The 12,922-nt window shown below is 46.6% G+C and overlaps 2 non-coding genes across 2 annotated transcripts; both read left to right on the top strand.

The window, feature by feature from the left end:
• Positions 1–6,510: 6,510 nt before the first annotated feature.
• Positions 6,511–6,581, top strand: Mir29b-1 (microRNA 29b-1). Its single transcript, NR_029532.1, has one exon. It is a non-coding gene; the product is annotated as a microRNA 29b-1 (primary transcript).
• Positions 6,582–6,856: 275 nt separating this feature from the next.
• On the top strand, positions 6,857–6,944 carry Mir29a (microRNA 29a). Its single transcript, NR_029744.1, has one exon. It is a non-coding gene; the product is annotated as a microRNA 29a (primary transcript).
• The last annotated feature ends 5,978 nt before the right edge of the window (positions 6,945–12,922 follow it).

Here is a 12,922-nt window from a genome sequence, read left to right as displayed (position 1 = left end):
GCCCTCTGGGAGTCTAGCTCAGAGCCTTGTCCCCCTGGAAGCATCTTCTGCCCAGTCGGTCGGCCACTCGGGCCCACCCCATCCAGAGTGACGTCTGTGCTCTGACAGCGCAACTCGAGCTCCAGCAGGGGTGCTGCCTCGTGCTGTACAGTTCATCCTGCAAGTGGATTACAGGGTCAGGGCCAGGGTCAGACATGGTGCATTCTCTGCTAGGTCTTCTGCTAGTGTTCTACAGCATTGCTGGTGAATGCCCTGGTTGATTGTAGGAGGTCTGCTCTGGAGATATAGACCGTAAGACCACGTTTCATTGCCATTGGCTAATCTAGTTGCAAAAGACATGGCATGTCCCTCCCACGTGCATGGCTTACAGGGACTGGCACCTCCTGGGTTTGCCCAAGTTATGCCTTGTCTTTCTGTCTGGTACCTGTTCCTTCGGCTTATGATTGACTTACACTGAAGTCGTTCCTCCAGCCCCTGGAGTCGTATCATGAACCAGTGAAACAGGAGGCCTGAGTGGGTGGGTCGAAATGACCAGAGTACCTTCGTTTGTTTCAGATCTTAATCTCTTTTATCCAACTCTTGATTCCCCCCTGTCTTGACATCCCTCAGCCTGGCCTTGACCTCCACAGAAACTTCCAGAACTACCAGCAGCCTTTGGTTACTAACACCCAGTTCTGTTGCAGTCATTCTCTGATCTTAATCATCCTGATTGTATGTAGATGCTTACAATGTAGATTCTTATCTGAAACACTAGCTGTGCCAGCCACTCACATCAGGAAAGGGAGACATTTATTTAAAGTTTCAGGGTGGGATTGGGAGTGGGGACGTGTGCTAGAGAAAAAGGAGAGAGAACGGTTTGATTTGAGACAGTAATTCTGTGTGCTACAGATGATCCTCCTGCCTCAACTCCAAGTGCTGGCATTGCAGATCTGTGCTGCTATGCACAGCTTTCTCTTTCTTAGTTTTCACAGATCTCAAAGCTAACCCTCTGAAAGGGTTAAAGTGCTTGCTCAAGGCTGTGTAAGGAGCAGTAGAGGAGACACCTGCATCTTCCTAATCCAGGACCTACACTGTTTGTCCCTTTAATCCCAGGCAAAAGGTGCCATCGTTTGAGAGATCCCTTTATGACCCTTGACAGAGGGTAACATATATGTCCTGGCACTCCGCAGGCTGATACTCCTGAGGAGCAGGGCTTAAAGGAGAGGGAAACCCCTCCCTCTGCAGAGACCAGGGCCAGCCCTTCAGAGCGAGGTGCTGTCTTCTCCCTGGAGTTGGGTACATTGTGAGCCTCGCTGCAGTTCTGCCCTTAGATGGAACTTTTGTGTGAGGAAACTCACAGACTCCTGCAGGTTTCTTCACTGCAGAAACTGGGTGTGTAACCCACCGCCAACCAAGCTATAGGGCGGTGGCCATTGGGCTCCCAGGTTCTCTGGGGGAAGAGGGTGAATTATAGCTACTCTGTAATTAGGCTTTCTCAAACACTGACCTGGGAGGCTCTTCGCCAGCCTAAATGCAGTAAGCCACTTTCTAAACACTTCCGCTGCGCCTGTGATCTGATGGGGACCCTGATACTGCTTAAAGCACTGGCCCCGCTCCTTAGGCCTGTGGCCACACAAGTTTGGGAAGCTGCTAGTACTTTATGGTGCCACGGCTTTACTGCTGCACTTTGGATTTCACCTTGTGTGGGTCTTGACACATCTTCCTCCTCCTCCTCCTCCTCCTCCCTACCTTAATCCTGAACCTGGGTTCCCCGCCCCAAAGGCTGTTAACACAGACTGTAACATAATCACGGCTGCTTCTCACTATTTCTTTTACCAGTCACCATCTTCAGATGTTAATCCCAGTGCCCAGTGATCTTCCCGACAGACGCTCCATTCTTGTTTGGAAATTACGTTGAAGGGCGTGAACTACAAGAGGAATGGACTTTGGACATTGTGAGAGTAGTGGATAGAATGGAGGGTTGTCGTGTTAAGTCAAACAAGCCAGACTCAGGACAACTTGTACTGCATGTTCCCTGCCATATAAGGAATCTCAAGTGAAAAGCAAAACTCAACAGTGGGATGTGGTAGTGTACATCTTTAAGCCCAGCCACTGGGGAAGCTGAGGCAGGTGGATCTTGTGCATTGTAGGTCAGTTTGGTCTCCAGAGCCAAGTTCCAGGTCAGCTAGGAGTCCACAGGGAAACCCTGTCTGGGCTATCCAAAACAAGCAAGCAAACCAAGATCCAATGCACACATTTACACAGGAGACACAGAACGAGAAAGGGAGCGTTTGGGAAGGGGATGTGGAAGGGGGAGGGGTGGGTGGTGAGCACTGGCCACATACTCATTACTTGTGTGGAGATGGCATGATGAAGCCTGACATTTGGATAATGAAACATGGTAATAGTAAAAAGAAAATGGCACTTGGCCCTCATGTGGTCTGCAGATAGTATTCTTTTCCAAGCTGACCCGCTCACAGACCTGGCCCACACCATCCTGGTTCGAGGATCAGCTTTGAGGCCTCTGCTGTTCCAGGCTCCCTGAGGGGCATTGCAGTCATTAACTTGGACATCGCAGTGGTTAGAATCTTGACTGCTGAGTCACTGGGCTTCTCTTTGTTGAGTTGTTAAATCTCTTGTAAACCATCCTGTGTGGGCCTGCTGGGACAGCATTCCCAGTTTGTTAACCTGAGTGATCAATATTTTGGAAATGGCACCGCCTACGCCCTTGGCTTCTTGTCTGATGAAAGGTACCTCTGGCTTAAAGTTAGACCACATAGGAAAGAGTAGAATGATGTAGTTTGAGTTCCATAATTGCCCTCTGCCTGGCTGTAGAGTGAGCAAAAAGGATTGTTCTCAAAGACAAGTGTAATGTCCGCCCTCTGTGGGCCTTCTGCAGCCTGCATTGCTAAAGCCTTAGGGCTTACCAATTCCCCTTGAAAATAGACCTTCTCCTACCCTGTGCAAGACACCTTCATTCTTGCTCTGGTTGGATCTACAGGTTTATAGCATGCTGCAGCTCCTACACCAGCTTGCACAGTACACCTCGCTGCTGTGCCAAGTGGAAGGCCAAGGGCCGTGCTCCTTAGTCATAACCACCCCAGTGTCGCCAAATGCAGGTAGCCAATCCACAGCAGTGCCTGCGGAAGGAAGTAATAAATGTCTCTCACTGGACAGCAGAGAGAAGGGACCTTTTGAAAGTGTCTGAGTAGAGAACCCCACGTCCGTGGGATACACCCTGAGGTTCGTGTGTCACCGAAATACCACATACTGCTCCTCTCACGAAGGCTCTCTGCAGCGTGTCTGTCCCTGGAAAATGCTTGTAGCAGGTTGTCTTTGTGGCCCTGTAGAAGTTGAGGTGCATGCTTGCAAATCACCCTTAAAGAGGTCTTGCTGTATTTTGTCCACGGTGAGTCTCCAGTGAGTTTTTAAGTGACCATCGGAGTTTGATAGCCACTCTTACACACCCAGCTGCCAGTTCACAACCAGGGAAGACCTACAGAAACCTGTGCTCACCAGCGACAGCACAGGTCCCGCGTGGAGGCCCTTGAATGGAGAAGTAATCAGAATATATTTGCAGGTGCTCATTCAAGTGTGCGGAGATGGGAGGCACAAGGCAAAGGTATCTTTTTTTGACACATCCGTGTATGCCTCTCACTTGTGAGCTGGACCTCTTAGCTGCATCCCTCTACTAAAATGCCAAAGGAAAGTTCCGTATTGCTCGTTCGATCATCTCATGTACTACCTGATTTAACCCTTACAAAGCTCGGCTCTTCTGGGTACGGCTTCCAGATGTGTGAGCACAGCTACTGCAGTGACACGTGTGGCCTGGCCCAGACACACCGGTTAGGCCTGCCGAGTCCTGGTGGCCCTAACGTTTTGAAGCTGTGTTCCTCAAGGGGTGCTGGTTCAGGATGTGATAGTTCTTGTGAAATCTCCAAGCCCCGAGGGAAGTTATCTTAATCCAGTTTGCTCAACACAAGAACAGACTGGCTTCTCACGTCACTGGGAGCAATACGCATCTACTGCAGGGCCTTTCCACACAGAGCCCTGCTGTGGGTTACTGACTCAGACCAGGCCCCGATTTCCCTATCAGATTTGACAGAAGTGCACAGGAAGGGCAGTGCGTTGAAGAGCAGCATGAAGCATGCAGGCTGGGTTGTGAAGCAGGCCCACATTTTCATGGCTGGTGAGCTGAGAGCTGCTTAGGGGTCTATCCTTGGAAGATAACTGTTTCTACTCATAGGGTGAAGAGTCTGCCAGCCCAGCGTGTGATCTGTGTATTGTAAGGTTTCTTATTTTTGTCCTTTCAGGAGTTGTAATACTGCAGAGTTGTTGCTAGTTAAAAAATAACAGTAACCCAGCCTACAGAAACAATAGTTCTTTTATGCCCTAGCCCCAGACTAAAGGGTAATGAGGTTGTGTGTCCATTAAAGGGAGAAGGGAAGCACGGGCACACTTGTGAGTGAAGCTGTTCCTCTTGGGAGGGCTGTGCTTGTAGCTGAGGGCCATGGAAGGCCCCAGAGTCCGCACTTGTATGCATGTCCTGAGGGAAGAGGGCCCTGGCTTGTCCACCCCTCTGCCAGCCAATAATAGAGAGTTTCTTTGTTAACTTCAAGACTATTCTCATGGTGAGCCTGTTCCTAGGGAGCTGGGACTTGCTGAAATTACATGAAAACTGGGATTCAGACTGAAGAGCTCTGTGTGTACATGTATGCATGAATGTGTGCTTGTTCATGCATGCATGTTTTTATCATATGTGTGCACATGTGTATGGGTGCCCACCGAAGCCAAAGAGGGCATCACATCCCCTTCGGCTGGAGTTGTAAGCCAGCCTGTGTGCTGGGAACTGAACTCAGAAAAGTGCTCTTAATGACCGAGCTCATTCTCCAGCCCCCAATGGTTTACATATTCTAGACGTAGGGCCTTTCAGGCCTACCTTTAGTGAACATTTTCTTTCGGTTTGGTGCTGTTTTTATTTTATTTTATTTTATTTTATTTATTTATTTATTTTGAGAAAGAAAGGTTTTCTTAAACTAGTCAAAGGTTTATTTCTTTCATTTAAAAAATATTTAGGTATGTTTTATTATTTTTTGAAATAGATTCCCAGTCTGTAGCCTGGCACCTCGTGGTGCTGGACCAAGGAGGGGTCCCGCAGCCTTGATGAGATCTGAGTGTAAAAAGCAAAGCTATAAGACTGTCTTTTGAGAAAGTAGGTGAAGTCCCATGCACACTGGCTACTTCACAGTCCCAGGGAATTGTTTGTTTCCTCGGGTAGGACAGCTTACTGTAATTATAAAGAAAAATGTTCTCCTTTTTTTTTTTTAATTTTTTATCTCAGTATTTCTTAAACAGTGCTGTGCCCCAGCAGCTGAGAGCAGAGCACCTGGCTGATCTTCTCTTTGCTTTCAAACAATTCAGTAAGAACCACATATGCCAGGGATAGGTAATAATGTAGATTATATATCTAAAGCAAAAAACGCTCAGTTGTTAATTCAGAAGGCACAAATACAGGAATTTGTTTGATTATCATTGAAAGTTAATGCCATGTAGTGAGCCCTGAAATTACATGGACTAAGCCGGCTGTAGTCACGTACTTAGGAGAATGTGTGTGTGTAACAGCAATTAAAAAGAGGCCATGGATTTGAGAATGAGCAGGAAGGGATAAAGGGGGAGAAAATGTTAATAATCATTTTAATGTCAGTACATTTGAAAAAAATATTTTAAAAAGAAATTTAACATACAACTTTTTAAAAAGGTATTCTTAAAAAGGACATTAACATTCTAATATCTGAAATGTTTCTAAATAGTTTTTTTTTTTTTTAAGGCCGTGGATGTGTAGTTATTGGAGTCCCTGACACATTCAAAAGAGTGACGGCAAACGGCCTGGCCTAGCAAGACCACATGTCAAGAGCTAATGGAAGGGAGACAAGAAAGAAGCCAGAAAGTCTCAGCACTCAGGAAGCAGAAGCAGGGCCTCTCTGAGTTACGAGGACAGCCAGGGCTACATAGTGAGACCCTGTTTAAAACTGTAATAGTAGTAGCAGTAGCAGCAGTACTGATGATAGTGATAATCTGTCAGATACCGAAGATTCAAAGCTTCACTTCTGGAGGAGAATTGAGTTAGCAAAAGACCTGAACTCACTACTGCAGTCTGGCAAAAGGGGGCAGGGTCTCATTAGCATCAGTGTGTTGCTTTGCCTTTGAGAGGATCCCAAATTGTGCTCACTTGTCGACTCTAACAGATCGATCTGGAAGTAAAAAGTGTCACGCTTATCAAAAGTGTGCTGAGCTCTGCCACGCTGCACCGTGAATGTGTAAGCCTCGTGCTCACTGTCCCACGTCTGCTCTCGGGTGAGGGCTCAGTTACCATTTGGAGGGAAGAATGCCATGAGTGACCGACATGTCACACCCCCACCCCCACCTGCTAGATGAGGTCAGCATAGGATCGCCTGAAATTAGGAACTATTGCACGGACTTCACCTTCCCTCTCCGTAGGAAGGCCACAAAAACAGACGACAAAGCTTCTTCAGGAAGCTGGTTTCATATGGTGGTTTAGATTTAAATAGTGATTGTCTAGCACCATTTGAAATCAGTGTTCTTGGTGGAGAACTACTTCGCTGCCGACCGCACAAAGAAATGAGTGTACAGCCCTGAAGTAAGTGTCCAGTGTCTAAAACAGGCTACCAGAGCCTGCCCTCGCCCACCCTGCTTACCTCTGTGTTATGGATAGCTGATTAGTCAACCACCGTTAGAATTGCATACTTGTTCATGTAATAAGCCTTCTCTGGAAGTGGACTCCACCATGCTCGGATGAAGACCTACATATACGACAGATTGAAGGCCTGGGCCTTCCCAGTGCACATGACCTCTTGTGACCCCTTAGAGGATGACTGATTTCTTTTGGTGTTCAGAGTCAATAGAATTTTCTAGCACCATCTGAAATCGGTTATAATGATTGGGGAAGAGCACCGTTCAGCTGACTACGTTATTGCTGACGTTGGAGCCACAGGTAAGAATTAAGAAACAAATACCAAAACATGCTAAGGTACATTTTCTTCCTATCTTAAACTTGACTTTCATTAACACGTGCCCCAGCAACAGCATGGTTAACTATTCACATAGTGATGGTGGGTGTGTTTTAGAAAGTGTGTATGGGTTGCAGATTTGACGGTAACTAGAGGATAAAGGGCCAAACCAATGACTGACCAGTCAATGTGAGAGGAGCAGGGGATATTTACTTCTATAAGGTTCTAACAGCTCACATAGGGATAGTCACCTAGCCTGCCTGACCACTGGCCATTGCATGGTTAGCTGTCCAGACCAGGAGAGCTATAAGTTAGATGTAACAGATGGTTCAGATAACTGGACCTGTGTCTGGGACTCAAGTAATAGGCATAAAAATAAGTGTGACAAACTCATGTCTGGTAGATGTGTCCAACCATTTACATTGCAATGCGATGTTGTCATCAACAAAGTTAACATTAGAGAATACAATGGGATTGCAAAAGATAATTTCGTGGGTTTTAAGTACACTTGTGATGTGTTGGACAGCATTCATAGCTATCCTGAGGGGAAGGGGGTGGGGTGGGGTGGCATGGGCCACAGGTTGGACACACCTAGCCTGTGGTATTTGTAGCCTTTCCAAGTGGTGCTTAAGGCTACATTTCCTCCTGGTTGAACTTTAACTAGACTTATAAATAAGGAAAATCAGATGAATCATACAAATGACTAAGCTTTGGCTAGATCTAAAAGGTTAGGCGAGATAGATTGTACAGTTTTTCCTTGGTAAACAAAACGGAACTCCTGCAGTAGACCTCGCTGCCCAGAACCCCAAATCCAAGTTTTCTGTGCTTGTGTTTCAGAATGAAAAGGCAAGCGGGCTGTTAGTATTGCTGAAGCGCTGCGTGTGTAAGTAATTCCTAACCCTGCTGCATCCCGACCTTCGTTCATAGCTCGTTCCTGTTGAGCCGAATGGGATCGCGTGTAGCCTCAGTTACTCCCGCATTACGCATTGTCCAAGTCAGCATCACGGCCTCGTAAAGCAGAAGAATGCGTTTGCTGCTGAGACTGAACAGCTTGGGTTGAACTGAAATGAAGAGGGAGTATACCACAGATACAGAATAGGAACAAAGTGACACAGCTACAGAAAACCCGAAGTGGAGCGTTTGAACCATTTTAGAGTATATAACACAAAGGCTCTTGAGCAAAGCTTTCATGGAGTTGTACAGATCAGCAAGGTCTAGTTCTCCTCACCTCGAAAGAAAACCTGAATCCAGGCATTCCTTACTCATTATGTACTTCCTGTCTCTGAGTGAAATCTGTTCTCTGTAGATTTACATGTTCTGAACATTTCACAGAATCACACCCTCTGTGAAATTCTCCATCCAGCTTAGTTCACTTAATGGGACGTTTTCATGGTTCTCTCACGGTGCGTTCATCCAAACTCGGTTCCCTTTTCATGACTAAATAATATTTCACTGTGTGGGCATGCCACATCTTGCTTATATACTTACCAGTTTGGCATTTAAATTGTCCTGTTCTGTTTTGTTTTTAAGTTTAATCTTCTAATATGATTCATGTGTTATATATCCACAGACTGCACTGGATTAGCACTGAGCCCTATAGCAATAAGTAGCTGTCCACTGCCGCACCTATATTTTCCCATTAGCTGTATCCTCAACTTTTATCTGTGTCTTCTGACTGCCTACATTTAAAGCGTTGCGCTGCTCTTCTTTCATTCTGACTTTCTTCCCTGCTCCCTCCCCCATGTGAGGATTTAACTTTAACAACCCTCATTCCCCCTTAAAGCAGCCGTTCCATTGACCCTCACAATCCAATTACAGCCCAGGTGAAGTCAAGGACTAGTGAACAACCCGGCCGCAAAAGGCCAGGTAGACAGCTGTCATGAAGAACCTGAGGTGCACATGAGTACACACATGCACATAGAAGAACTAGTGTTGGTAATGGGGAATATTGGTAATATAGAGAGGGATTTTTTTGTAGCCCACCCATACAGATTCACATTCCTTCAGAAACCTTATTAAATTCTGAGATGAGTAACTATCATTTTAAACGTTGTTTCCCTGAACTTTCCCATGCACTCCTCATAGCGACTGTGGAGCTTTCAGCTTCCCTCCCAGCGTGCTGGGACAGGCTTTGGTTTCTCGGAGCCCAGCTTCCTCCCACACTGGTCTGGGTGAGTGCCTTTCTCAGCTCTCTGGTTCCCTTGCTTCCTTCCTGGGCTAAATACATTCCAGGTCCTCATCTCTTTAATCCTCTCAGCCAGCTCCTGTCTGAGAGTCTGTCAGCCAGCTCCTGTCTGAGAGTCTGTCAGCCAGCTCCTGTCTGAGAGTCTGTATATGTGTTCGTTCTGTGTGTGTGTGTGTTAAAGAAGCACACACATCCTTCGGTAGTCATCTGGGGAAGACTGGTGGAACTTTTTTGGGGGGGCCGGGGGGCAGGGTACAATTTTTGGTATGGAATGTCTGGTTAGAAAAAGAAAATCCTTCAGACTTTCATTCTCTAGTATGCAGGATTGAAGTAGAATGCAGAGCTAATCAATAGGCCCTTTGCTCTGGAAGTAGGAGACTTGGTTAACCCTGTAGTCTGTGTTCTTCAGTGGTTGGTCCTGGGCCTTGGGAGAGCTGTCTTCACTCCCTGGGCAGGGCATTTGACATTGCTGTCATTGTGGACAACAAAGTCCCTGCCTTCTTAATCCTCTGGCCTTCACCTTTGCCACTCACCGCATGGCTTGCCTTACCGCTCCCTGTCTCCTTTCTGTCTCTTTGTTCTGCTTTCTGGAAGAACTCCCACCATGTCTTCTAAACATCACAGTGAGTGAGCATGTCTGCTAATGGACTTCAGTATCTGAAAGGTAGGTCTTGAATGCCATTCTTCCCTGGGGTGAGGATTCACAGCTGTTTCAGGCTGTTGATTTCTTACCTGTGTTTGAGTTTTCTCTCCCCTGCCGTTGTCTTCAGGTGCTTTGCGTATTCAGGCTTTTGTGTTGTGAGTTTACTTGCGTCTTTGACTCTGTTCATGTTAGAGACAGGACTAGAAAGGTCTCTAAGCACTGACGGGAGTTATCACAGCACGTATGTAGGTAGAGCAACGATCCTCTCACACAAACCAGAGGACCCTGTCCTTGGGACTGGAGAGGTGGCTCATTGGTGAGAAGCAGATACTGTTCTTACAGAGAACCTGATCCTAGTACCCATGTGGGGTGATTCCCACTGTAAGTTACCCTCCTCTGACCTCCTTGGGCAACCAGTGCACATGCACATATACAAACACATAAATTTAAAACTTCTTAAGAAAAAAAGTCCTTGTCCTAACCCATACAGTCTGCAAAAATGTAATCTTACATGGGCTTGGCAGAAGAAATAGGTCAGGCGCCTTGAGATGCACCCGGGCTGGACCAGAAGCCTTCAAAGCAGAGTCCCTTGCTGGCTGTGGTCAGGGAGATGTGGGTTTGGAGGACACCCAGCACTGCTGGCTCAAGGATGGAGTAAGAGGGCCCTGGCAAGGAATATGCCACGTTCTGAGATGGGAGAGTAAGACAACAGACCAGCTCCCCTCCAGCCTCCCAAATGGAACAGAACTGCTGACCCCTGACTTCACCCCAGTAAGGCCTGTGGTTGACTTGGAAGACTGTGTGGTTAAAGTCTTTGAAGACACTGAGTTTATAGTGGTTTGTCACAGATGCAGTAGGAACGTCATGTGGCCCAGGCTGGTAGTTCGCTGGGGTACACCAGAGCCATTACCTGCTGGCTAGTGGGTACCTTCCCTTGGCCTGGCCAGTTTCCACTTAGGGGTTGGTTTAGTTAGCATAAACCTGAATCCCTTCGGATGTTACAAGAATAAATCTTCATGCATAGTTGCTTGATGCAGAGAAGTCCGGAAAGCTTCGCCCAGAGCATTGGAGAAATTCTCACTCACTCTTGAGCCTGCATCACAAGAGCTGAGGCTCTGCCCACCAGTGGGCAGCTGCTCAGTGGAGGGAGTGGGACTGTGTACTGACGTGTCTGGCCTTTGGAATAATAACTTCAGTATAGGAATTCTACATCTAACTCAGGTTTCTTCCATTGCCAAATTGTAGACTGGAACCATATAGAGAACAGGATTCTGGGAAATGTAGTTCTAGCCTTATATGACAAGATGGAGGTGGTGAATCAGACCCAACCCTGCATAGGGATGAGCCTGAATGTCAGATTCTGAAAACTGAATTGAAGAGGGGACAGTGAGTCTTAACTGTTCCAAATGTGGGGTTTAATTAGCCCCTTCTGTAGTCTGGCACCCAGTACTCCCTTGGCTGTGCCCACTGTCTCCAGGTAAACCACAACGAATCTCTGCTTCAAGCTCTCCTCCTCTTCCTCCTCTTCCTCTTCCTCTTCCTCCTCCTCCTCTTTTTTTTTTTAAGATGGTTTCACTACGCAGCCCAGAGTGTCCACCAACTCTCAGAGTGCCTGCCTATGTCTCCTGGATCAAATGCTTGTTCCACCACACCCGGCTGAGGATGACCATCATCGGCGTCGGCATCATCATCATCTTTGTCTATGCATGCAGTTGTCCTTCAAAGCCAGAGGCATCTGATCTCCTGGAGCTGGAGTTACAGACAGTTGTGAGCTGCCCAGTGTGGGTCCTGGGAACTGAACTTGGGTTCTCTGCAAAAGCAGTATATGTGTGCTCTTGACTGCCGAGCAATCTCTCCATCCTCAACAGAAAAAAATCTTAGGAGAAAATAGAAGACCCTACAGCTCCATTTTATTGTCTTGTTTATGTGAAACAGAGCCTCACCGTCCAGCCCAGGCTGGCCTAGAAATCAGAATTCTCCTGCCTCAAGTCTCTGAAATGCTGGTATCCATGCGTATACCACTGTCCTGGCTTCAGCTCTAGACTGTCTTTTGCTATGTACTTATGCATATTGATTTTAACAACTATAAATATGGCTCTCCTGTGTCGCTGCACAGGTTAAAATTCCCATCCTTCAGCTTTCACTCACATACACTGTATTTCCATGACTATTATTCCATAACTGGCTAAGGTAGGCACCAGGAGAAGCTTTGAATGTTGTGCCCACCTGCTGGTTGCACTGTTTGGAGCTCAGTTCCCTTATCTAGTCTGGACCTGGTCTGGACCATTCGGACAGCTGCTACCTTGCACTTAACTGCTACACGTGAAACAGCTGCCAACACTGCGCCTTCCCTGCTATGACAGACGGTGCTTCCAAAACCATGAGCCAACAAAACCCTTTAACAGCAAGGGCGTTGTCATAGCGACAAGAGCAGTAACTACAGCCTTTGCAAATGCACATCCATCTATAGTCGAACACTTGAGAAGGGTCATGCAGTACCTTCCTGTCCCTGGCATCTCTGAAGCCATCTTTAGTCCTAACGGTATGATTTTCAGTACATATGAAATTTAACAGATCTGAGATGAAAAAAAAAAAAAAAAAAAAAAAAAGGTCAAAGAGCCCAAGTGTTAGTGTGAATTCACTCCATTGAAGTTAAGGAGCTTAGAGCTCTGTGGGGCTCTTGGGTATTTGTGTTTGTTTGTTTTTATTTTTTTAAGAGAGCTAACATCGTGGCTAGTGAATGGAAAAACCCTTTCCTTGGCTCACTGTGGAGAGATGATGAAAACCAGTGTAATAGCAGGGACTCAGCCCAGTCTAAGCAGCGGCCTCCAGACAAGGCACATTTCTTGCTGATAGTTTTAAATTAAGTATTGATGAGAAACAAGCCTTCTTGCTTTATTTCCAGCCTTCTAGAACCCGAAGGGCAGTATGGCTTCCAGGACTGTGTGCGTGTCAGGCTAAGGATCAAAGTAGTTTCTTTGGGGCTGAGACAAGCGATTAGTAACAGAACTGTTTTCTCTATTACAGGAAAAATCAAGGAAGGAAGAGGATACCATGAAATCTCCCTACTAAATCTTCTAAGGTGCT

Source organism: Mus musculus, chromosome 6 (assembly GCF_000001635.26).
Source record: "Mus musculus strain C57BL/6J chromosome 6, GRCm38.p6 C57BL/6J".
Lineage (NCBI taxonomy): Eukaryota > Metazoa > Chordata > Mammalia > Rodentia > Muridae > Mus > Mus musculus.
This window is presented reverse-complemented; position numbering and strand designations above follow the sequence as displayed.